Here is a 23,959-nt window from a genome sequence, read left to right on the forward strand (position 1 = left end):
TAAAGCTCTCATCCTTTGCACCCGTGCAATCCATTTTTCACGAGAAACCGGGTCTTTTGGAAAAGTATGAAGAGTGAATCCATACTCCCGAGTGTTCGAGCAATACCCAGCAATACAATGACCCGGCATTTTGGCTAACACGAAGGAACAACGCGCTACATTCCCGCAGGTAAAACTAGTACAAACAAGTCCGCGGGAGGCCGCTACTGCCCCGTTCGTCACTTCCTGCTTCTTCTCAAAAACAAATCCCTTGAGAGGATTTTCATGGCGGGAGTTACAAAAAGGCATATTTGTCAAATTCATGTTTTGTGGTGAAAAATCAGGTGGGTCCATACCAGCTGCCGTTTTTTTTCATTAATAACATACTGAAAATCATGCATTTCATGACAGTGGACCTTTAAAGAACCTCATTCCCCTATAAAGTAATTTCCTGTAACTTTTTAGACATATTTGTGGGTGTTCTCATGATTGATGTGTATGCCAAATGTTATGTTTCCAGGTGGAAAAGGCTTTGAAGGCGGAATTTTCAAGTTTTCATGCAGAATATTATATGTGGGTGTACCAAAAAGAGCGGCGGGAACACTGGACTTCCTGTTCCTACGTACGGCCGCGACAGCAGAACAGTCGACATAACCGACGTGTTGTGCTACGGAACCAACCCTCTCCCCACCTGCATCTACGCCAAATGATTCGCCCGAGATGTTGTGCAATTACAGGCACAGCACTAATAACCGGCCGTATCGCAATTAGGGGGCGCCGAGAGGGGGTGGGGTGGGGGCTGCTGGTCTGGGGAGCGTGGGGGTTACATATGTGTGCGTGTCGGGCAATTAGTGGCTATGTCCAGCCAGTGTCTGTCACTTTCCATTTGCCAGGGCGGGACAAAGAGGTCGGACCTGTGACCCACTTTTCACACATCTTTAGATGGCGACGGAGGGGGGTGGGGTGGGGGGGGGGTCCCGACGAGTGTGCATGAGTACAGTGCATGTGTGTGTGTGTGTGTTTCTATTCCCACTTTTAGGAGAACATGCGACGAGCGTTTTGCTGATGCGGGCTTGTTCAGGTGCGCGACTGCATAACAAGGTGGTCAGATAAGACCGGCTGGTGCAAAAATAACACAGCGAGACGGCCGTCAGATGCAGGAGGGTGGACAGGATCGGGCATGTTGAGGACGGACCGGAAGCCGACCGACTACGGTTCCCACAACCCCCATCCGAACTCCGAGGCAACCCGTCTTGGATCCGCTTCCCTTCCAAAACAGTGTAGCGCTAGCATGACATCATATGTGCTCGCGTTATCTTCAACATAGAACAAACATTTGAAGTCAAATAAATCCAGTCACATACATGCAAGTGGAGGGAAAACAATTCCTCGAAAAGCAAATAAATTATTTAATCTTTAGGAACCAAATTTTTACAAGTTTTTTTGGACAAGTTTTTATTAGACTTATGTGCAGCACATTTTAACAGAATCTTTATGTGCAAAATTTTTCCGTTATTTTCCTATAATTAGGCGCAGCGTTGATGTCCAGACTGTGTAAATAAGGGTTCTCAAACTGGCAGTCCCGGGGCCATTTGATAATATTTTGTGGCCCCCACCTTAACATGAAAGTTTAACATTAAAGTCTTTTAATGTTGATGGTTTTTTTTAGGTGGTACTTGGTATAAAAGATTTGAGACGCACTGGACCAAAGGATCAAACAGGCACACAATAAATACTTAGCACAGGTTAGTAGCGCCGTACCATATTGGTCCAGATGAAAGCAGGCATTGTTGTGTGGAACCACCTGTACAATGTGATGTAAAGCACCCTTATAAGTAGGCATCCGGGCATGACCGCCCCCCCACCCCAAAGACTCTCCGCTCGCGTCCATGCGGGCATGCCCCAAAGTTTACTGCTGCGGCAACTTGCGCAAGCCGATGACTGGAATCCCCCCCCCGAACCGCCGTACCGCCCTGTGTCATCAGTTGGCCTTTTTGTGATGTCTAGTGAGCACAGGGGCCTCAGTGCATCCCATAATGCTTTGTGAAATGACAAAAACCAACCAGGGGTCACTAGAAAATGATATTAGGGGTTGAACCGACTGGTCACTGAGTCGACTTTACGAGTTCGCAATCATGGTTACAGCTGAAAGTCACTGAATCAGTAATCACACGTTTTAGCATTAACAACGTGGACGTCCCACTGGAGTCAAAAGTTAGCAGTTTGACTCACGAGCAGCCTTGAAGCCTCACTTAAGCCAATCCACCGGACGTCCTCCTGTAACTGCAAAATGTCAGACAGCATACTGTAACATTTGCTTCGACCACAAACAACCTGAACGGTTAATGTCACCGAAGAGAACGTCCGAGGGGCGATCCTCTCAACGGTCCGCCTTCATCCCGCCGACGCACGCTCACGATCCTCTTCCCGTTGGCTCCACCGCCGACTCGCTCGTCCAATCACAAATCAGACACCGTCATCGTATTTTACGAAACTCTCGCAACGACACAGCCGCAGGTTTGCATTACCTCGTTCTGATTTTTTTTCATTATTATATGCAACTCCGATTGAGATTGACCGTAGCGCTTTCCAGCCGTGTGGAGTTGTAGAATTTTGTCTCTGGACAGCTCTTTGGTCTTGTCCATGTTACAAGTTTGAATCTTACTGATTGGACGGGGTGGACAGGTGTCTTTATGCAGCTTGCGACCTCACACGGGTGGATCTGATTCAGGATAATACATGGAGTGGAGGTGGACTTTTAAAGGCGGACTGACAGGTCTTTGAGGGTCAGTATTCTAGCTGATAGACAGGTGTTCGAATACTTATTTGCAGCTGTATCACACAAATACATTGTTAAAAATATTATCTCTTTGACAGTGGACATGCACCTACGATGAAATTTCAGACTCATCCATTATTTCTAAGAAAGAGGAGAACTAGCCATATAGCGAGGGTGTTCAAATACTTTTTTCCCTTCACTGTACCTTAGCCACAGGGAAATGCTTCAACTTGATTTGCCCTATGTGGAAGTCGGTTGCTTAACCACAATAAAATCCGAGCGATAACCTCACTAACGGTGCAAGAATAGCCCAGGATATAAAAATTATGAGATATAGCGCTTTGGGACTGGGAGGCGTCAATAAGCGAAAGATTGCAGGGACAGCGACTGCCGCAGCAGGATTTTGAGTGGATTTAAGCCACACCGATCACCCTTGTCTTAAGAAAACAGCAACGTCGTGCACGAATAGCGGCCACCTTCTAAACCTCCCAAGCTTCCTCTCACCCCTGCCCTTGGAAAACGACTGCGGCATGGAAGTCCAGACATCAATAAGACCTTAATGCGCGGCCACTTCCTGCTCTGGAACAAGAGCGGCAGTCCAAACAAAGGCGCCAGATGCCGACAGCTCGCGAGCTACACGTATAAAATCCGTGTCATGGCCGAGATTGGGATCGTGGTCGGGTGGGGTGGGGTGGGGGGGGGGGGGGGGGGGTGGGGGGGGTAGAGATTTCAGCGGGGCGCTAAAAATGGAGCGAAAAAGCATTTTAGTTAACGATCTCATCTGATGCGGACCAAATAAAAACTACCACAGCGCGTTAGAGAAAACAAGAGAGCCTTTCATGATCATTTTCCTTTGTCAGTTAAGACCAAATGTTATTTACTTGCATAGAAAATATGAACGCTGAAGTATCAATTTCATTGCATTATGCCTTTGAGAAGATTTACTTGAAAAAAAAAAAAAACGGCAGTACTTCACACCTAAGTACAGTATTATCCAAGTTATGTATTAACATACATTGGACAACCTTTGTGAGAATAAATTGCATATCTTGGCAGTGTGATCATGTAGAGTTTCAACTCCAGCATTCGACTACAAATAATAATTTTCATAATCATCCATTATGTGCTATGTGACAAAAAAAAACACCGCAAAACACTTTCCCTCGCATTTACACAGCGTCTCTGAAGGCCCCTCACGTTCTTACGCAGCCGCGGCGACAACGAGGCGCTCTAAAGCCACCGCACAAGCGAACGTGAATGCAACAGCCGAGCCGGATAAACCGCTGCTGGGTACAATCCTTGGGCTGCAATCACGTGATAATCGCCGCCATTTCTGCAGACAACATCACCGTGGCAACGTCCAGAGGCCCACGTGGAAGCGGCGAGCGGCGGATGTTTTCTACTTTAATTCACTCGATGACGTCGCCAAATCTAGATACGTACAGAAGATCAAACTCTGCGAAGGTATCGAAAGAGTTGCCTGAAGTAGAACATCCCGACACTCGAAATTAACGCTTACAAAATAATCGGAACAGACTTTCAAAAAACCATTTGCCTCGCGTCCTCCAGCTTCGTTCAGATCTGCACGTCGCGGATTTGCAAGCCACTTTTTGTTGCCGTTTTTTTTTCGATAGCTCCATTCTATCTTTTCCTTCATGCAATCTAATCGTTGGAACACAGAAAAATCGCTTCCCGATGTCTCCGTTTCCGCGATTCCCACATCCGTAGACGCGACAGACGATGGACAGCTGACTGCTTGTCTGCGACAACGGCGGTCGAGCACCCGGATGAACAAGCGTGACGTCGCGTGCAACCCAACCACGGTACTCCGGTTTTTATTCGGCGGGGGAGGGGGCGACCCGCGCTACACTACTACCACCATCCAGTACTACAAAGTTCTTCTATCTTTGCAAATTTTCAACAACGACTGCATATTCAAACCAATCACATATTTCGAAACGAAGCGTGCGAAATAAACGTCCAAATGTCTTTCCAAACTCGTCCGATGAGCTCCAAAAGTACTGCGTGTAACACGTCTGTGTAGATTGTCGGTTATCCAGGTCTAGGGATTGACGGCCCAACGGACTCATTCCTCGTTTAAGACGTTTCACGTTGAATCCAAAAAGGCTTCTTCGCGACTAAAGTATGTAACGCAAAGTACGTAACCTTGTTCTATTCCCAGTCTGCCTCTCATGTTTTGGTCCTTCATCTCTTTCGCTATAGTCACTGGCTACATCCCTCCCACCCCATCTTCTGCCCCCCTCTCCTCCCTCCTTGCAAGAAGAGCCCCCGGGTGCAGCAGCAGCAGCAGCTTGGCGATGGTGCCGGCGCCCTGCCCGACATGCCTTTTGGGGGCCTGGGAGACTGCAGGCCAGACTTCCTGGCTCCGCTGCCATTGTTTGCTTGGCCGCTCTCTGTGCCTCCTCTGCGGCTGTAGATTACCCCCAGAATACCCACGATCCCCCGAGCCTTCCTCCTCCGTAGCAAATCATCATCTTCATTGGAATTCTCATAAAATCGACCTGGTTTGGATACATTCTGCAGCCGCTATGCAGCATTTCGACCTCAGGTGTGAAACTCCAGGCCCAGGGGCCCAAATCCGGTCGCTACATCGTTTTCTATGAACCACTAAATTGTCTTTCTGGTTGCTACATCCATATTTATTTAGAGAGCACATTTCAAAAGTAGTATACAATTAGTTTATAACACACGGGACATGAAACTAAAGAGGAAAAAAAATATACAACACCAATAAGGCGTTAAAAAAGCTTGCGGTTCCGATTTCCCGACCGACCCTCACATTTTTACATCTTGTAATAAATACGTCAGGGGCGTGGTTCTCCATGGCCCCGTGCAGAAACTTGCTCGTAGGCGCTGCTGCACCCTGATTACGTTGCGTATTTAAGACTTGTTTTTCATGCCACTTGTTGCCAGATCGCCATGTGGTGGTATACGCACATATGTTCATGAAAGTCAGACAGCTGCCTCGTCCCCTGTCAATAGCGTTAAGAAAATAAGTATTGAACACCCGGCTATATCGCAAGTTCACCCACTTAGAAATCATGCAAAGGGAGCGCCTACGATGAAAATTTCAGACCCCTTCCATGATTTCTAAGTGGGAGAACTAGCAATATAGCAAGGGTGTTCAAATACTTTTTTTCTTCACTGTACCTTAGCCACAGGGAAATGCTTCAACCTGATCATGGACAGGTTTGATATTTTCATCGCAAGCTCTCCCCTTCCAAGATTTCTAAGTGGGAGAACTTGCAATATAGCAGGGTGTTCAAATACTTATTTTCTTCACTGTATCATGTCGCGTTACTTTTTAATGTGTTGCCATGTCGGATTTTTGACAGTTTCACGTTTTTTTGGACCGAGCCTTGAGCCTTGTGGTTTTTGTACCGTCGCCCTGTTGGACTGCCACCTCATGTATGACCTCCACCAGCCAATAAACCATCCTAAAATCCACACTTACGTCTTTGGCTTCCTGCATTTGGGTCTTTTCTTGCCCGACCGCCTCGTTCGTGACAAAAATCAAGTTCATTTATCATCTCTGCTAATATTCCGGTGTGTCGCAATGCGAGGGAGACTTCGTGAATTTTAATCTCGTTATGCAAGAGAGAGCGTGAATTGGCGAGAACTGACAGGAAAATGGCGGCACTGTACGGTGGAGACTGAGTTAAAAAATATTTTGTTCAAAAATTAAAAATAAACACCTTCCTACCGACCCGAGTTCTGAAATGTAGGAAATCGGAACCACAACATTTTTTGAGGGGGGTGACCTAACTTTTCACGCAGGGTCAAGGAATGCAAAAGAGAATGAAAGCTCCCCACAATTATTAATTTTTTATACTTTTTTGCAAAACACCGTTTTCTGATTTGTATTGCTTTCATGGAAGTTCCAGTTCTATATTTTTCAGTCATTAAAATTTGCCATAACTTCGGATTTCATGTTCAATTAGTTACACAAATATACGTGATAATGAAGTACAGGGGAATTTGTGTATGATTATATATGATTTTTCTGCTGTCATGGGTCTAACTCTTCTACTAGAAAGGCACAAAAAGTTCATCCATCTTTTCCATACTTCATAGATTACCCAGCAACCACTGGGGCCACTCATACACGTGTTGTTGTACGAATACAAAATAAAACTGCGCGCGCGTGTGTGTGTGTGTGTGTGTGTTGCCAAGCAGAAAAAGAAGCCATAAATTCTTATGACGCGGCTCAGGGGCCTGGAGGTGTTTTTAATGAGCGTAATCGCCATAGTAACAGGTCTGTCCGTCAGAGGCACAGTGTTGCCTTTGTCCTCCGGCGCGGCTGTAAAAAACAAAAGCCGCGCACATCATAAAGCGGCGATATGATCGCAAAAATCACACGGCGCACGAGCGCGACGGTCAGACAACGTTGCATGTTGCTTATTCACGTGATGTTTCGCTGCATATTTTAAACATATTTTCCACTTTCTGTTGCAGCTGAGCTGCTCGACTACGACGACAACATGGACCTAAAATATCTCTCTAATTGTAGGCGGCATACGACACACCATTTGGAGTGTGTGTGTGGTTTCTCCTGGTTTCTTCCACGATGTCGCTTTGGATCCTCGCGCCAAGTCCGAGGCTAAAAGTCAACACTACACACCCCTCGGTGCTCCTTTTGTGTGTTGTTAGGGGAAAAATGTTCAATTTACTTTAGAAATTGTCATCAGAGGGCCCAAAAAGATGAGAGGACTCCGTTTTAAAGCAGGACGGGGAACCTACAACCCCCGGCTGCGTTTGGTCCAGAACAATTTAATTACAGTCAAGCCTGCTGTGTTATATTTATATATCTTTTTTTTTTGTTTCTAACATGATTGCAACTAATAACTTAAAAAACAAAAAGAGTAATCTGGCAATTATTTGGTGATAATGAATATACCAGATTAAAAAAAAAAAAAAAAAGGAAAATCCATCCCTTTATTGTGTTCCAATTGACAGCGCAACACAATGATGACTTCTTGAGATTGTTTTAGTGATTTTCCCATTTTGCGGCGAGGCCTTGAACGCATCCCTTTGACAAACGGGGATTCAATGTCTTGAAATTCACCAAAATCCCAAATCGTCTGATACTCAAGTGCTCAAAAGACAATTAAGAATCGATTATGGATGTTAGCGACATGCTTTTTGCATGAATTCCGTTGGACTCTCGATAGTAACTACCTCTAAAGTGAAATAATTGCTCTCGTTGGGTATGTCTGTTACTATTGGCGTCTGCTTTTATCTGCGGGGATGGGCAGGGCGAGTTTTTGTACTCCTGCAGTTTTTTTACTCACTTTTTTGTGCGTGTGAAAAATACTATACGAACGACATATCATTTGTAAAAGCATGTATGCACGTGACCATACAACACTAAATATGTGCAATATCTACATCACTACATTCCATCATTAATCTCCACGTTTCTGCTTAATATCATTTCCCGGGAAACTCCGCCATACTTTGATGGTGAAATCATCCATATTTGCATTCCCGAGCTAAGAAATGCACGTGGGGGGGGGGGGGGGGAGAGACATATGGGAGTGATTTTGGAGGGAGCAGACGGGCCGCCTCGGAAGGTCTTTGAGTACGTTTGCAAAGTCAGAATGTCAACTCGCGTTCCGCTGGACGGCCTGCTCGGCTTGAGCGTAAAATACGGGACGACTTTCCCGAAATAAAGGCCGTCCCTCGAGAAAGACCGGGTGAGGCATCCGCTTGGGGTAACACAATGTCTCTCTTTTACGACAACGTGAAATACGTTGTTCACTAATATTGCTCAATATGAGGAATTGAAATAAAAGGACTGCTGAGCCCATTCGAACTAAGTACAGTCACAGTACTAAATTACACAAAGAGAACTGAAGTGAACTCAAGTGTCGAAAATATCATATTCGGTGTTTCATATGATATTGTCGTTATTTGTTGACAAGTTGTTGTCACAATGTTGCGTTCCGCTGAGTCCAAAAATATATTTTTGGTACAAAAATAGATGCCCCACATATGCGAAAGGCGGACTACACCCTGAACTGGTCGCCAGTCAGTCACAGGGCAGATAGACACCATGACTGAGCGGGAATCGATCCCACGCCACTACACCGTCAGTGACTCTCTATATATACTGATGATGGGTAATTCAAGAAGCTGAATCTGAACCGTGGAAGTAAAGCGCGACATATTGACTCGGCTTACACCGCGGCACTCCCGTGAGCCTTGTGAGGATAAGCGGCTTGCAAAATGGATGGATGGCTGTGACAAAAACGACATCACGTGCTCGCATAAAATGGCAAAACATAAAAATGTCTCGCGTCATCTTAATTGCCGACCATTTAATGGTTTGAACAGCCCCCCCCTCCCAAAAAAAAAAAAAAAAAAAAAAAAAAAAAACAGCTAATGAACCCCCCCAGCCCTGCCCCTTCTGCTCTTTCGCAAGACTAACCCTCGTTCACCGCCAGTGAAGGCAGGGCTGGGCAATCAGGGGGGCTTCCTGCCTTTTTTAATTGCAGGCTCTGATTGGCTCATTTTGCCCGTTGTCTGCTTGATAAACGACAACCCAACAGGACAAATACTGGCCCTGACTGTGTTGTGCGTAACGCGTGTGCCTGGTATCATGTACATGTGTGTAACATGCCTGAATATAATACATCTGTGTGTGTATATATTAGAGGTGCAATGTGTGTAGATATATATATCTATATAGATACGAAACATGACCATATACATGTGCCAGATGATGACGAGGACATTGGTCACCTGCACGTTCGCCACTCGGCATATGTTAATTCACTTGTTTACACTTATTTTTTCAAACATATCCCACATTGTTCACGCCTGACCACAACTGACTCCGTCACGCAACGCTCGGACGGAACCGGAAAAGTCGTCTGCTCGGCGGCGCAAGACGGAAATCTGATCCAAGGCGGACGTTCCGCCCTTTACATGCTCAACCATCCAATCGCCAATTTAATGGAGTCAGTCATTGACATTAAAAAGGGTCTGCGTCCAAAAATATTCTTCATAATATACACTGTATGTTATTAATTGAATCATAGTGTCTCTTTTATTAAGACAATGAGATCGGGACGTCCCTTTTAATGTTTCAGGATACAAACGGGGTCAAAAAAACAATTAAGTTCATAACCTGATGTTTTACTGTATTTTAGAAACACTGATAGTGCTGGATTTATACTTTAAACCAGTGATTTCCAACCTTTATGGCGCCAAGGCACATATTTTACAATTAAAAAATCCCACGGCACACCAACAAAAGTACATAAATGTCACTAAAAATGGATCGATTAATTACTGTATGCACTTCCTGCCATCTAACAGAAGAGGATTTTCTTTTTGTTCTGTCTGTCATTGTGCCTCACTGGCATAAATAGATGAATAAAGATACATTATTTCTTGGAAATTATTATTTTTTTAGCAATTCCATAAAAGTGGATAACTTCTGAAGGGCGCTCACGGCACACTAATGTACCCCGGCAGACTGTTTGGGAATCACTGCTTTAAACTATATATTGAACTACAAGCAATATCAATTAATTTTACAAGAATGTCAATTGTTGAATATGCGCGAGCGTGTGCGTCCATACCTGAGCGCTGTGTCCGTGCGTGTAGCATGTTGCCCCGAGGCTCCATGGGCGAAGTGCGTCACATCAGGGCGAGCTGTCGGGGCGAGAGCGACAGACACTGAGTCGCGCTATCTAAGTACGACAAGACGGCGGCGCGCGGTTGGCCGTGTCCATTTGACATTCAAAAAAAAAAAAAATGAGCGCAATGAATCGATAAGACGATGTTACTTCCTGCTCGCGACGAAAAAGAAACACAGCAGCTGGAGGAGCAGGAAGGGGAGGAGCCCCACGGCCGGCTTTTTTGGTTTTACACACACGGCGGGGAGAAAATAGAGATGAGAGTGCTTCAAAAAAAAAAAAAAACAGCAGCTGCTGCTCATTTATTTCTGGAGGGATCAACTGCTTCACTACAACATTTGTTTAATGCAAATTCAACAACGCCGCCTCACCGATGTGAGCAGCAAAACGTACACGGCATCAGGAGAAACCTCCGGGATTTTCCTTTAAATAACTCAAGCCGTGTGGGTACAAAGCCAGCGTGATTCATTCGTTTTGCAAAAGACAACAAACAACAAAGCCGCTCGTGTGCGCCGGGGGGTGGGCAAAGTACACCCCGCGACCCACATAAGGCTGGTTCATTTCTATTTATTACTCATTTATTATGCCAACTGACACATATCCGACAGCCGGCAAGCAAAAGCTTGACTGAAGAAATGTTTGTCACATTCCAAACTGCACACAACACGCTCAAGAAGGAAGTAACGTTAGTAGCGTACATATACGCTCGTCACTGTGATTTGACGGGCGCATTCCACGCCCGCTCGCTGTCCCACTCGCAAATCTGCACAGTCGTAGCACGAAAAATCACGCGCGTAAAATTTGTTACGAGTAGAAAAACAGATATTGAAAGACGCCGCTTATTTTGCGTAGTTTAGGCCAATGCTCCCTCTAAGCTGCGCCACTGCGCAATTGCGCACTTGTCGCACGCTCTCAAAACCGATCCAGCGCAGTGAACCTGACATTTTTTTTTTTTAAACCCGGAAGGATCCTGTCTTTAACAAAAAGCTGCTGCTCGACCTACTTCTACCACTGATCTACAAAAAAAAAAAAAAAAAAAGACTGGAAGGCTCATTGGCCACCAGAACCTAGGTCGCCATCCACCATCTTGATACTCCCAAAACAACCACACCGACCTGTGCATTAATCGCAAGTTTCGTGGCTGTGAGAAAACATTCCACAGGTACGTTAGAAAGATTTACTTTGACACTGTTAAGACTTTGTTTGTAAAGGTTTTTTTTTTCCTGATGAGCTTAATTCACTTGAGGAAAGTTTTGTTTCCCATTTTTGTTGTTCACTCTCTCCTTCACCTTTACGGGCCGACGTTTTTTCGCCAAAAAGCGATGTCAATGTTTTCCCCAAACTTCATCAGTGGCTAAGCAAGAAAACGCATTTTCTGTGAAATTTTTGATGAATTTCATAATACGGAACTCTGCAAATTGAATTTGATTTTCAAATGCTAGGAAGCAAGTTGAAATTTTCTGTCTGGAATAGGACGTCGCAGAGACAACAAATGAGCAAAGTGTTTAGCATGTATTTTCCCATTGGGAGTCCTTATTTCCGAAAAGATATCAAACTGATTGACTTCAAATGTAATGTTTTTATGACAAAAAATGCTTAGTTTTTTGCTTTTTATATATATATATATATATATATATATATATATATATAAATATGTCATGTTCAGACAACCAGGTTTAATTCTACATGCCAAACTTTGAGGAAAAACCCCGCCATAATCCAACCCGTAAACCATGTCCTGCACACGTTTTGGGAGTACCAAGATGGCGGCCAACTGGCTCCAACCAAATCGACACACCGCTAGAGGTGTATGCGCTATCCAGTCTTTTCTTTTTACCTAGGTCAGTGACTTCTACTTCCTAGTTTATCTGACACCGCCCCCCCCCCTCCGCTCTTAAAGGGGTACACTCATAATTATAAACAGAACACATACCTGCTACTTTATGTCCGCGGGCATGACTGACCACACCCGTAGATTTTTACATACATTTTTCGACCGGGTGTCGAAGGAGTTGAGCGATTTTGCGAGTACACATATGCAGTACAGTATTGACACTGATACTACTAATTATGACATTTCAAGCAAATTACACGTGCAAACTGTCAGGGGAATGAGCAAAAGCGCACGCAACTGACAAAACGCAGTATGATTTCAAAATTGGTTCTGAGGGGTCTATTTTGGGAAGAAAAAAAAAAGATCTTTATATCTGTGCTTCGTTTTGATTGCGTCTTCTCCGTGTGGGCAGAAAGTGTCAAACGTTCACCGAGCGGCGAAGAAAGCGGAGAAACCAGTCGCCGCCTCGTAAACAAGCAGAGCGAGCCGAGCTATGCGGGCCGCCAGGTAAACACGCACACGCGCTCAAAAGATTGCTGCGCTGCTAAAACCGGAGCGGCTGCGTCGAACGTCACGCGACGTCGCTTTGGCCCGTGTGATTTAAAAAAAAAAAAAAAAAAAGTTTCAAGCGCAAACTCGGGAATGATGTCATTGTAGTCGCCCGTGTCGCAATGTTTGCAGACACTAAATCCTCGTCCGCTCTTTTATTTTTTTTTAAGGGGGGGGGGGTACAATTTGCCGAGGCATGAACGCGTGGCGTGTAAAATCCAAAAGGAGCCGGTTACGGTTGCCGGGTGAGCGAAATCAGGAGCTGGAGTCTACTTGGCCGATCAGGGGCTGCGTGTCCCCTGATGTCGCAGGAGGTCAGAGGTGAGGGGTCGTCGCGAGGGACGAATGCATGTACCGGGATCTCAGCGATGAGCCGCTCCCCAATCACGTTACAGTAAATCCTCGGGTTGAGACGGTCTCCACCTTACAGCTCCCGTCCCCCGTCCGCCATTTTGTCCGGCTAATGCTTGTCCGCTGCGAGTATGTTAGCATTTTTTGCCCACCTTTTTAGACATTATCGCCCCAAAGAAGAAATCCGTGTCTTTTAGCAATACTTCTGCAGCCAAAAGAAAATCCATTACCATGACCATAAAAAGATTGGAGACCACTAAAGGCTTCAGTAGGCCGACCGTGGTGACATTTATTAAAGTCAAAGCCAGAAATTTTAGCGCATGTGAAGGGTTCCGTTCCTACGTCGGATCCAATGATTTCAAAACAAGGTTCTTTGATACTTGTCGAGATTGAGAACCGGATTCCTTGGCAATAGCTAAGCACAGCCTCCTCCTCTTCTTCTCCATCCACCTCTCAGCAGTCTCGTTTCTTTCAATGCATTTGTTTTTTTATACAAAGTATTTTGGTGGAAATTCTGACTTTAATGGAGAAATACGACTTAAGTCGCCACTGTAGGGACGGATCTCAGTCGTAGACCGAGGACTCCCTGTAGTTAAAAGACGTACTTGAAGCATGGATTATTGAACCAAGAACAGGGAAGCATCACTCGAAGTCGATAACGACCGCAGTCACGCTAAGTACATCATCTTGTTTATTTCAATGTATTTGTTTTTTTATACAAAGTATTTTGGTGTAAATTCTGACTTTAGTGGCGGAATCCGACTTAAGTCGAAATTCGAGTTAAGTCGCTACTGTAGTAACGGATCTCAGTCGTGGACCGAGGACTCCCTGAAAATGTTTATTATTTATCCTTCTATTTTCTTCACCGCTTATCCTCACGAGGGTCGCGAGGAGCGCTGGAGCCTATCCCACCTGTCAACGGGCAGGAGGCGGGGTACACCCTGAACTGATTTATTTTTGTTGAAACCAAGTAAGCGTTGAAAGGATTTTTCCCCGCAACCGGCGAGTTTCGCACCAGCGTCGTCTTGCATCAACTTCCTCAAAACTAAATGAAGTCCCAGTTTTCAATACACACAAGCAGCGGTCACATGATTGCAAAAAGGTCAGCGAGCCGCCAGCGTGGCGAGCGCGTCTGAATTATTCACCGCACGCCAAGTATTTCAAGGCCCGATCGATAGCGTTAGGAGCCGGCGCGGCCGCCGTTTCCACCTTGGAACGGAACGATCACGGACACCGCCGCGAGGAATCCACGGCGAGACGCGGAAAAGAGGAACGGTGACTCTGCCACCCAACGACTCTCAAACGCAGTTTGGAACCGCGTCTTAGAGGAACTTTTCCCTTCTATTAATACCAATTTGCGTTGCAATAAATATGACGGAAAGCTTTAATCATGCGGGGATCGCGCCACAAAAAGATTCCAAAATATTTCAATTTCCTCAAAAAGGGCGGTAGCATTTCAGATGCTACGTCTCAGAAAAAGAAGTCGTTTTTTTTCCGTCTGCCTGCATGCGTTGGCATCTTGGGTGTGTGTGCTGCAGATGGAAATGAACTGCAGCGTGCTGGCAAAATAAAGCGAGTGGGCACCGAGGCGGGCACCAGCTCAAACCTTCGCAGTCGTTTCCACGTCGCCGCCACTGAGCTCGCTAAAAATCCCGTTTTGGCGGCGGCGGCGTCATTTTGCTAGCCGCCGTTTACGATTTCTGATGTACAAACAGGGCGTATGGTTGCGGATTGTGCCTTTTTTTTTTTTTGGTTACGTATTCCACTCAAACATTTTTTGCCGACGTGGTGATCATACTGATAAGGGTTATCATTTATGCTCTAAACTCTTACTTGTGATACTGAAAGTCGATAGCGTTTTTATCTCCTCGGGACGAGCGCGAACATTGACTAAATAAACGGATCGAGCTGACATTTCCCCCGTCTGCGATTTGCTAGCTGCAAACGCGGAGCAACTCAGTGAAGACGACGCTTGGTGGAACGTGAATGTGCCAAAAAAAAAAAGGCAATTTTTGTTGTTGTTGTTGTTTTTGCATTTGCTAGCGCAGTCAGAATGCCAAATACCGGATTTTCCCGCACCGGATTATAAGGCCCAGTCTCTAATACGGGGTCCGTTCCTGTACTGAACGCGTACGTGAGGTGCACCGTATTATAAGGCCTGAGCTAAAAAAATAAGGTCTACAAAAGAAGGCCGCAGTACACCACGTCACAGTATTCCTTGCGCGGATGGAGAGATGATACATTTTCATAAATGAGAAGCAGCATGACTTCATGTCTTGCGCTAACGTTATCGCCTTCGAGTGATGCCTCTCTGTTCTCGGGTCAAGTACTTCTTCTAACTACAGTGAGTCCTCGGTCTACGACTGAGATCCGTCCCTACGGTAGCGACTTAGCTCGAATTTCGACTTAAGTCCGATTCCGCCATTAAAGTCAGAATTTACATCAAAATACTTTGTATAAAAAAACAAATGCATTGAAATAAACAAGATGATGTACTTAGCATGACTGCTGAGAGGTGCGTGGAGAAGAAGAAGAAGGGGAGGCGGTGCTTAGCTAATGCTAAGGAACCTGGTCGTCAACCGTCTCCATCTCGACAAGTATCAAAGAACCTTGTTTTGGGATCATTGTATCCAAAATAGGAACGGAACCCTTAACATGCGCTAAAATACGGGCCTCGTCTTTAATAATTGTCATCACGGTCGGTCGACTGAAGCCTTGGTGGGCTCCAATCTTTTTATGGTAATGAATTTTCTTTTGGCTGAAGAAGTATTGCTAAAACACACAGCTTCCTTCTTTGGGGCGATAATGTCGAAAAAAAGGAGGGCGAACAATGCGAAGATACTCCCTGCGCACAAGCACGGACGAGCATTAGCCGGACAAAATGGCAGATGGGAGACGGGCGTTGTAAAGTAGTAGTAAACTAACCGCCTTAACCCGAGGACTGCCAGTGCGGCCACCTGGTCTTGTTCCCGTAGAAACCCTGTTTTGAGTTCATTTTCTTGATTCCTCCACTCCCGAACCATAATCACTCACTAATATCGAATTTTTTTTCCGCGGGGCCTCCGTTACCATTTACAACCGTCACAACCATGATCACCGCAAAAGTTGTTTTTGCGTACCTACCGGACAAAATGGCGGAGGTAATCGCGCGTAGTGTACGTGTTACGAAATGTCCTCTGTGTGGTACGTTTTCCGTCCCTGTGTCAGCGCAAAACGATCCGACGGTCAATCAAGCGGAGCCGCTACCGAAGTCCCACAACGACATTTTTTTTACGGATTTTGGAAATCGTCGCGCACGTAAGACGCACCCTCGATTGTGGAGAAAATTAAATACTAATACTAGTACTACTGCCGAAAATGCAGGACTTCCTTCTCCCGATCGAAACGCTGATTTTTCCTGGTGCTGGACTAACAACGCTTCCTCACCAGTAGCTTGTTTCAACATTTGAAAATGGATATGATGCATGTGTTGAATACAAATGATATTGTGGGCTTTTTCGAAGCAAGAAAACAAGGCTTTTAAAAATAAGAATTCCCGAGTATTTACAAATGTTGAATAGATGAGTTGCTGTCAAATTCATCAAACGAGAAAATATACGTCATAGTTTTTGTGGTTATCGAGCAGCGGGGAGCTTCGCGGCAGGGCGAGGAGAAGTTGCGAGTTTGCCTCCTCAGCTCAGCCACTCTGTCTCCAGGTTCTTTTCGGGGGAGGGGGCAGACCGAGGAGAGTGCTGGAGATGTGAAACCTGATCTCCTGCCTCCTCCTCCATGCCAGCTCGCCATGGCGCTTCCAGACTGGCCAGTAATGCGATCCCGCAGGCCTGCAGCATTGGCGGCGGACGGGGAAAGGGGGGAAAAAAAAGCAAAAAAAAAAAAAAGGCGGGGGGTAAGGGGCGGTGGGACTAGATCCCTCAGAGTGCCACACGAGGAATAAGCCCAACCAGGAGGAGGAGGAGGATGATGAAGACCAGAAATCCAGCAAACTAAAAGCGTGTCAAACGAAAAAAAAAAAAAAAACTGCAAATGTTGTTTGCAAACAATCGCATCGGCCCGTCCAAATGCAGCCCAAAAAATTCCGATCAAATCGGTTAACTGCAAAAAAAAAAAAAAAAAACAAAAACAAGAGCACGAGCGCTTTTGTTGCTCCATGTGAAAGAAAACTTCAAATTTTTACAACTTTGATTTTATGAGGAATTCGGCATGCCTTGTATTGATTTGAGGGTGGCAGCTGTCGAATTGTTCATGAATTGATTATTATCAATTCATTCATTTGATGACTCGTAAAATATATTTTTTTTGCATTTACTTTATTGGGAAATTGGTATTATTCCGTTATTATTTACTGAAAAATTACCGTAATTTCCGGCCTATAAATCGCAACTTTCCCCCCACACGCTTTCAACCCTGCGATTTATGCGGTGATGGGGCTAATTTGTGCATTTTTTTAACGACCGTAAGGGGGCAGTCAAGCGCAAAAGGTAAGCGTGACACCAGTGGAAAATATGCGCCGAGGAAGTGACTTTTACCGGTCCGGCCCTGTTAGCGCTGCGCTAGTGTGTTACTGCAGTGTCTCGGTGATTTTTACCAGTATGTTTTTTTTTTTTTTAAACCAGCCATTTTAGCGCAGTGCTAGCGTTAGCATTAGCGTGGCGGTGCTAGCATTAGCTAAGCGGCGCTAGCGTTAGTGCGGCGACTGTAGCGATAGCATTAGCCCCTTTTACACAGCTGCGGCGTATGCGTGTACCAAATGGTATTTCCTTTACAAATGTACTGGGTGAGGCTTATAACCAGTCGCCCTCTGTAGGCCGGGTATTAAGGTAATTTTACAACCAAGGGATAGAAATTTTAAATTTTTTTTTTTTTTTTTTTAATCCAATTCATTGTATTGTTTAAAAAAATAATAACCACCAGACTAATCCGTTCATCCACTCTCCGTAACGCTTCTCCTCCCTCGGTTGGCGAATATGCCGGCGCCTATCCCAGCTCCACCCTGAACCGGTCGCTATCCGATCAAAGGGCCGTCGGCACTCACATTCACGCTGACGGGAAATCTCGAGTCTTCACTCAGACGACAGCACGGAAAAAAGCCGCCGCGCAGCCACGGGTAGAACTTGCGGGCTCTGCCAGGCTCGGCCGGATTTGAACCAGCAACCTCACAACTGGGGAAACAGATGCGCTCATCGGCCTGATGAATCGTTTATTCAAATGATTGATAGTTGCAGCCCTACTATGTGCTTTTTGAGCCATGTGACTTGTAGTCCAAGGACACTTTTCAAGTATTGTGTTGTGTCGATGTCGGACAGCTGCACATTCCAAGTAGAACACACACACGTGTATTTATATCACACTAATAAAGGAAAGCATGCGTATGGTCTGTTGGATCAGCTGATTTTTGGGTTGTTGTTCTGCACTTTTTGTTAACCTTTTAGTTGTCATAAAAGGAAGCTAAATATACATTTTTTTTTGGGGGGGGGGTCACATCTGCTATAACTTTGGAAAACTGTTTATGGATTTTCTGACGGTTGTTGCAGACCAAGCGAGTAACTGAATCCTAATGAATTGATAGAAAATAAAAATAGTCACTTCCTCTGCGCATACATTCCACCGGTCTCACTCTTACCTTGTCCGATAGAGTGCCCCCTTGTGGCCGTTACAAAAAAAATGCACAAATTAATCGCATCTCCGCATAAACCGCGGTAATGATTTCAACTTGTCCAAAAAAAAATAAAAAAATGCACAAATAGTGACGTTAGCCGGTTTAGTTCGTGACATCTGTCAGAAATGTGGCAAATACGTTGACGATTGTTTTCCAAAGTAAAAGCAGATGTTTGCAAATGTCTTATTTTGGAGGAGAAAAGAGAAGATAGATAAGATTTACCGTTGAGAGGCAACAATTCCGAGAACTTCCACAACTTTCATAATGAAAGTCTCGGAGCGATTAATCGATTAGTTTGATCAGATAGATGGCCAAATCGACAGGAAGTGGGCGCCAACAACTTTGCTGGGAAAATTGAGTCAAAGTCGTTCATTAGAAGCGCATGCTGATATAATATTTAGTTCATAGTATTTCATTTAGTTTAGTTTACATGGCTCGCGCTCACGCTAGTGCCCAACGGGATGCCATTGCACTAGTTTCGGTGAAGGCAACATTTCATCACAGAACCCCTGAAATACACTTTGTCAATTCACGCAGCGATGTGGCGTCGGGCGACATAACCAAACTAAAAAAAAGTGAAGACCAACGAGTGGCGAAGGATCGTAATAACTTTTGGATTCAAATATACTGAACAGGATGGCGACGCGGAGTAAATTCTCTTTTGCGGAGCCAATTAATGACGTCATCGATCGGATCGGCGAATTATGGCGTTAAAGAAGATCGGCATAAATTCTAAATATCGGCCGATATCGATCAGAGCGGTGTAAAGTTTATTAGTGATATAAATATTTTTCAACCTCAGGATCCTGAAACACATCAAACACATTTCAGATTCTTACAAACATCTCCAAACTTACCATTAAATGGAGTACCATTAAAAATGCAAGGCGAGAACAATAAATAGCTTACGGGTAATACACAATTTACGCCAAATTTACATATTATCGTGCACGTCAACAATTTTGATGACGAGTTTCGTCCTCGTTTGGCGACGCCATCGAGCGTCAAAGCCGACACGGCCGCCATACGTAAACTTATGAGGACAACTGGACATTTATGCAGTCATTTGTAGCCCGGTTATGAATGAAGAGTACAAGTTTTTCATATCTGTTATGTGGTGCTGGAAAAATACAATCAAAGTGGACAACTTTTCATAACCTCTAGATTAGTGATTTCAAACCTTTATAGAGCCAAAGCACATATTTTACAAATGAAAAATCCCACGGCACATCAACAAAAGCAAATGTCACCAAAAATGTATCAATTAATTACTGTATGTACTTCCTGCCATCTAATAGAAGAGGATTTTTTGGTTCTATCTGTCATTGTGCCTCACTGGCATAAATAGATGAATAAAGATACATTATTTATTGGAAATAAATGTTTTTTTGTGCCATCACGTAAAATTGGATAACTTCCCACGGCACACGTTTTGGGAATCACTGCTCTAGGTGACTTCATATATTTATAAAATGGGCTTTTTTTTTTTTTTAATTCCCTAAATACCTATGTATAATGCGTAACATAGATTTTTCACTTGTGGGGAACAAAATGCGCATTATACAGGCAAATGACAGTAGTTCAAGGTAGATCCTGTTTAAGTTGAGCTTGTTTACATGCACATATTACATATTTGCTGTAACAACTATTACCCAGTCAAAATAAATGTTGACAAAAGGCTTTATTTAAGTCGACTTCAGGCGTCTGTTTCGGGATTTGCGTTATTTGAGCTCAAGTTAGCGGACGAGCTAACATGAGGTGAAAGCGCTTTTACTTTAAATCACAGTTCCATTAGAATGGCAAGTTGAAATATGTATTTAAGTTTATGGATAAAAAGATTTGAGTGGGACGAGAAGACGAACGTGGAGCTAAACGTTAGCTAGCTGAGGAATGCGGTTGAAGTCTTGACAACAGCGCAAACTCTTCGGCAAGAACAAAAATGCCGTTTTTTTGCGTCCCATTAGAGTGTTACAAATAATTAGGAAGGAAAAGACCCTCGTGGAAATAAAAAATTAAATTTCAACGAACGAAGTCTTCGGGGTAGCAGTAAAAAAAAAAAAAAAGTTCAAGGTAACTTTTTTCCCCCCACGACGGCAAAAGGAAAGGATCCGTCTATCACCTGGATCAACACCCCGGAAAATCGAATCAGTTCCGCGATTTTTCGAGTGATTTTACGTACAAGTTCTTTACACAGTTGCATACCAGCCAGACTGTGTAATACGGCGTATACATAAAAAAAATATTCACACTGGGTACTTCTTTGAAATGAGCTCATTTAGCAATAGGATTGGTTAGTTGCGAAAACCAAGGCGCTTCTACGAATCGGGTGACATCCAGCAAATAAACGGCACCCGCAAGTCGTCCCCAGCAAGAAAGTTGACGATTGGCCGTCTTTACCTTTTTTTTGTCGCGTGTCATCGACGACGAAGCGGGTGGGCTCGATCTCGCCTTTTCTGTCAGTGGATGAAAAGTCCAAAATTCCCAGCAGGAGCGAAGCAAGAAGGGGTTGAAATTCCAGAGCTTTCTGCGGTCTTCCAACAAGGAGCGACGGAGTGAGCCTGCTTCTTCGTGACGCGCCGACTTGGACTGGCCGCAGCAGATCCAAGATTGTCTATGCGCCAAAGATCGTCTATTCAGCCGGGAATCGTCTATCCAACAAACGCATCAATCCCCTCCAAAAAAAAAAATCCACGTTGTCGTGTTCTTCCATTTGTTAGTCACGCACTCTTCTTTTGTGTTTTTGAGGAATTCCGTCAAATAATGAAACGTAAAATTTAAACTAGAAAAATACCTAGAATACTTAGGTCTATCATTTTGAATTTCTGAGATTTAATTTAAAATTCAGATTTTTTTTTCTAACCTTAAAAAATCAGTGTGTATATTAAATCATTTTTCAAATTTACTTTCAAATAAAATATATACAGAATTCTAATGTTGCAAGTAAATAAATTCAGTCTTTAATTCCGCCTTTGTTGTTTGGTGTGCTCGTTTTCTTTTTTTTTTCACCTTTCATATTCATCCATCCATTTTCTTTGTGGCTTATCCTCACAAAGGTCCCGGGGAGTGCTGGAGCCTATCCCAGCCGCTAACGGGCAGGAGCCGGGGGTACACCCTGAACTGGTCTCCAGCCAATCACATGGCACAACGGGACAAACAGCCGCACTCACAATCACACCTTGGGGCAATTTAGAGTGTCCAGTTAATGTTGCATGTTTTTGGAATGCGGGAGGAAACCGCAGTGCCCGGAGGAAACCCACTCAGGCACGGGGAGAACGGGTAAACTCCACACAGGCGGGTCCGGGATTGAACCCGGGACCTCAGAACTGTCAGGCCAACGCTTTGCCAGCTGCTCCACCGTGCTGCCCACCTCTCACATTCCACACGTGAATTATTGTTTGTCAACGTGACATTTACTGCGTACCAGTCAATTTTTTGCCTAGTTGTGCTGAGTGTATGTTGCCCTTTTCTTGGCAAAAGAGAAGCAGCAGAGTGAGAGGTCTGTTTTTTTTTCTCCCCCCCCCCCCCCTTCAATCACTGCTACGAATTTTCAAGGCCCTCAACAATGCGGGCGCCCTCTGTTGTCGAAACATTGATTGTCACCACCCCCACGTGTGACTTTTGCAAGGAGCCACCCTCCCTTTGTAACATGATGATGTCACTAATTGGGTTTTATTTTGAACTGCAATTGTGGCATTACACCACGCCAATGGGGTGGCGCTGTATCGGAATGACTTGGTGAGTCACATGTAAACCCGCCCGAGAAGAAGAGCGAGAAGATGCCAGCTTCTCAGACGTGGACCTTTCAATAATAGCCAATCAGATAGCGGCATTGTCTTAACCCCTGGCTTGACACGCCCCTCTCGCCGTGTTGTCCAACAAGCAATGCTGGTTGTCAGTAGCGGGCGCTTGGAAAAGTTAATGTTACGAAGAAAATGGTCCCCAGATGCGCTTGGGGAACGTGCAATTCTGATGAAAGATATTCAGCTATCTTACGAGGGGCCCGATTGATTAATTTCCCAAAGCCTAAAACACACTTGACGAAGTATCTACGATGGATTAAGGCTTGCGGAAGAGCGCACGTACAACTCAATGTGGACAAGTCTGACACATTTGGCAAAAAACATACCGCAATATGATCTTTAATACGAGATAGAGAATAAACTTCAAACCTGTTCTGTTCGGTCGCCATTTTGGAAGCTTGTGGGACATGGCAAATGTAGCTAAGGGGGGGGCGGAGCTTAAGATCGCCAGTCGGAAAGGTCCATTTAGAGGCTTCTCAAATGTTGACATTGTTTCTTTTGCAACAGTGCACTTTGGATTTTTCTGGAAAACTCTTAAATGAGCATTTTGACTTTGCAGACACCTCATTAAATAAACAAAATTGATTCGTGCTAATCCTTCATGAAAATAAATGCGAAACGCCATAGATGGGCTAATGAACAGCATCTAAGTGCCACTGTTACAACGCTTTAAAAAGCGATTTTTACAAAATTTTCTGCGAAGGCAAAACGGGTGCCCGGTCGCAAATACCCGCTGGTCTATCGCAACAATTTAACGAGGCAATTTTGAAGTAGCATTAATGGCAAATATATCGTTTGAGTGACATTTTTAAAGAAACAAAAAAAAAAAAATCGACACTAAGATGCGTTTGTGTTGGCTTGCATGGAAAAATCTGATAAATCTTCACAAAACGCCGCAAATTGTGAAAGTTTCAGACACCTGAAAACAGTTTCCTCTTAAAAGTTTGAAAAATATTAGTTCTGAATTTATGGATTTATTAGAAATTATCACGATGGACAACTGCCAATTATTCAAATACTCCTTGCAGTGAAATTGTCTTTGAAAAGGAAGTCCAGCAGGCGACGTTTCCATCTTTATTAATCAAACCATGTGAAAATGACCCACACGGGTTACGAATATGAAATGATTTCATCAGACGTGACGTTTGCAGCCAATGTTTGACTTTATTCCACTTGCCGCAGAAATCCATTCTTGAAGTGCGAGAAATCATCCCGGGTGAGACGAACTCGCGCTTGGCTCACTTCCTCCGAGCGACGTCGGAACGGTCGCGAGGGCGCGGCGCCGCAAAATCGCGCCGCTCTCGCGGTGTGTTTAAGGCACCTTTACACTCGTGTCCGCCCATC

At 44.6% G+C, this 23,959-nt stretch overlaps 1 protein-coding gene across 1 annotated transcript in view; it reads right to left on the minus strand.

Annotated features, from left to right (window-relative positions):
• LOC133509473 (bone morphogenetic protein receptor type-1A-like) overlaps positions 1 to 21,424 on the minus strand; it is a 36,088-nt gene extending 14,664 nt beyond the window's left edge. The window contains exons 1-2 of the mRNA XM_061836499.1: positions 21,213 to 21,424; positions 10,369 to 10,441 (exon numbers count right to left, since the gene is read on the minus strand). The gene's annotated coding sequence lies outside the window, so the exon portion shown is untranslated. The remainder of the gene's footprint in view (positions 1 to 10,368; positions 10,442 to 21,212) is intronic.
• Positions 21,425 to 23,959: the final 2,535 nt, after the last annotated feature.

Source organism: Syngnathoides biaculeatus, chromosome 12, assembly GCF_019802595.1.
Source record: "Syngnathoides biaculeatus isolate LvHL_M chromosome 12, ASM1980259v1, whole genome shotgun sequence".
Lineage (NCBI taxonomy): Eukaryota > Metazoa > Chordata > Actinopteri > Syngnathiformes > Syngnathidae > Syngnathoides > Syngnathoides biaculeatus.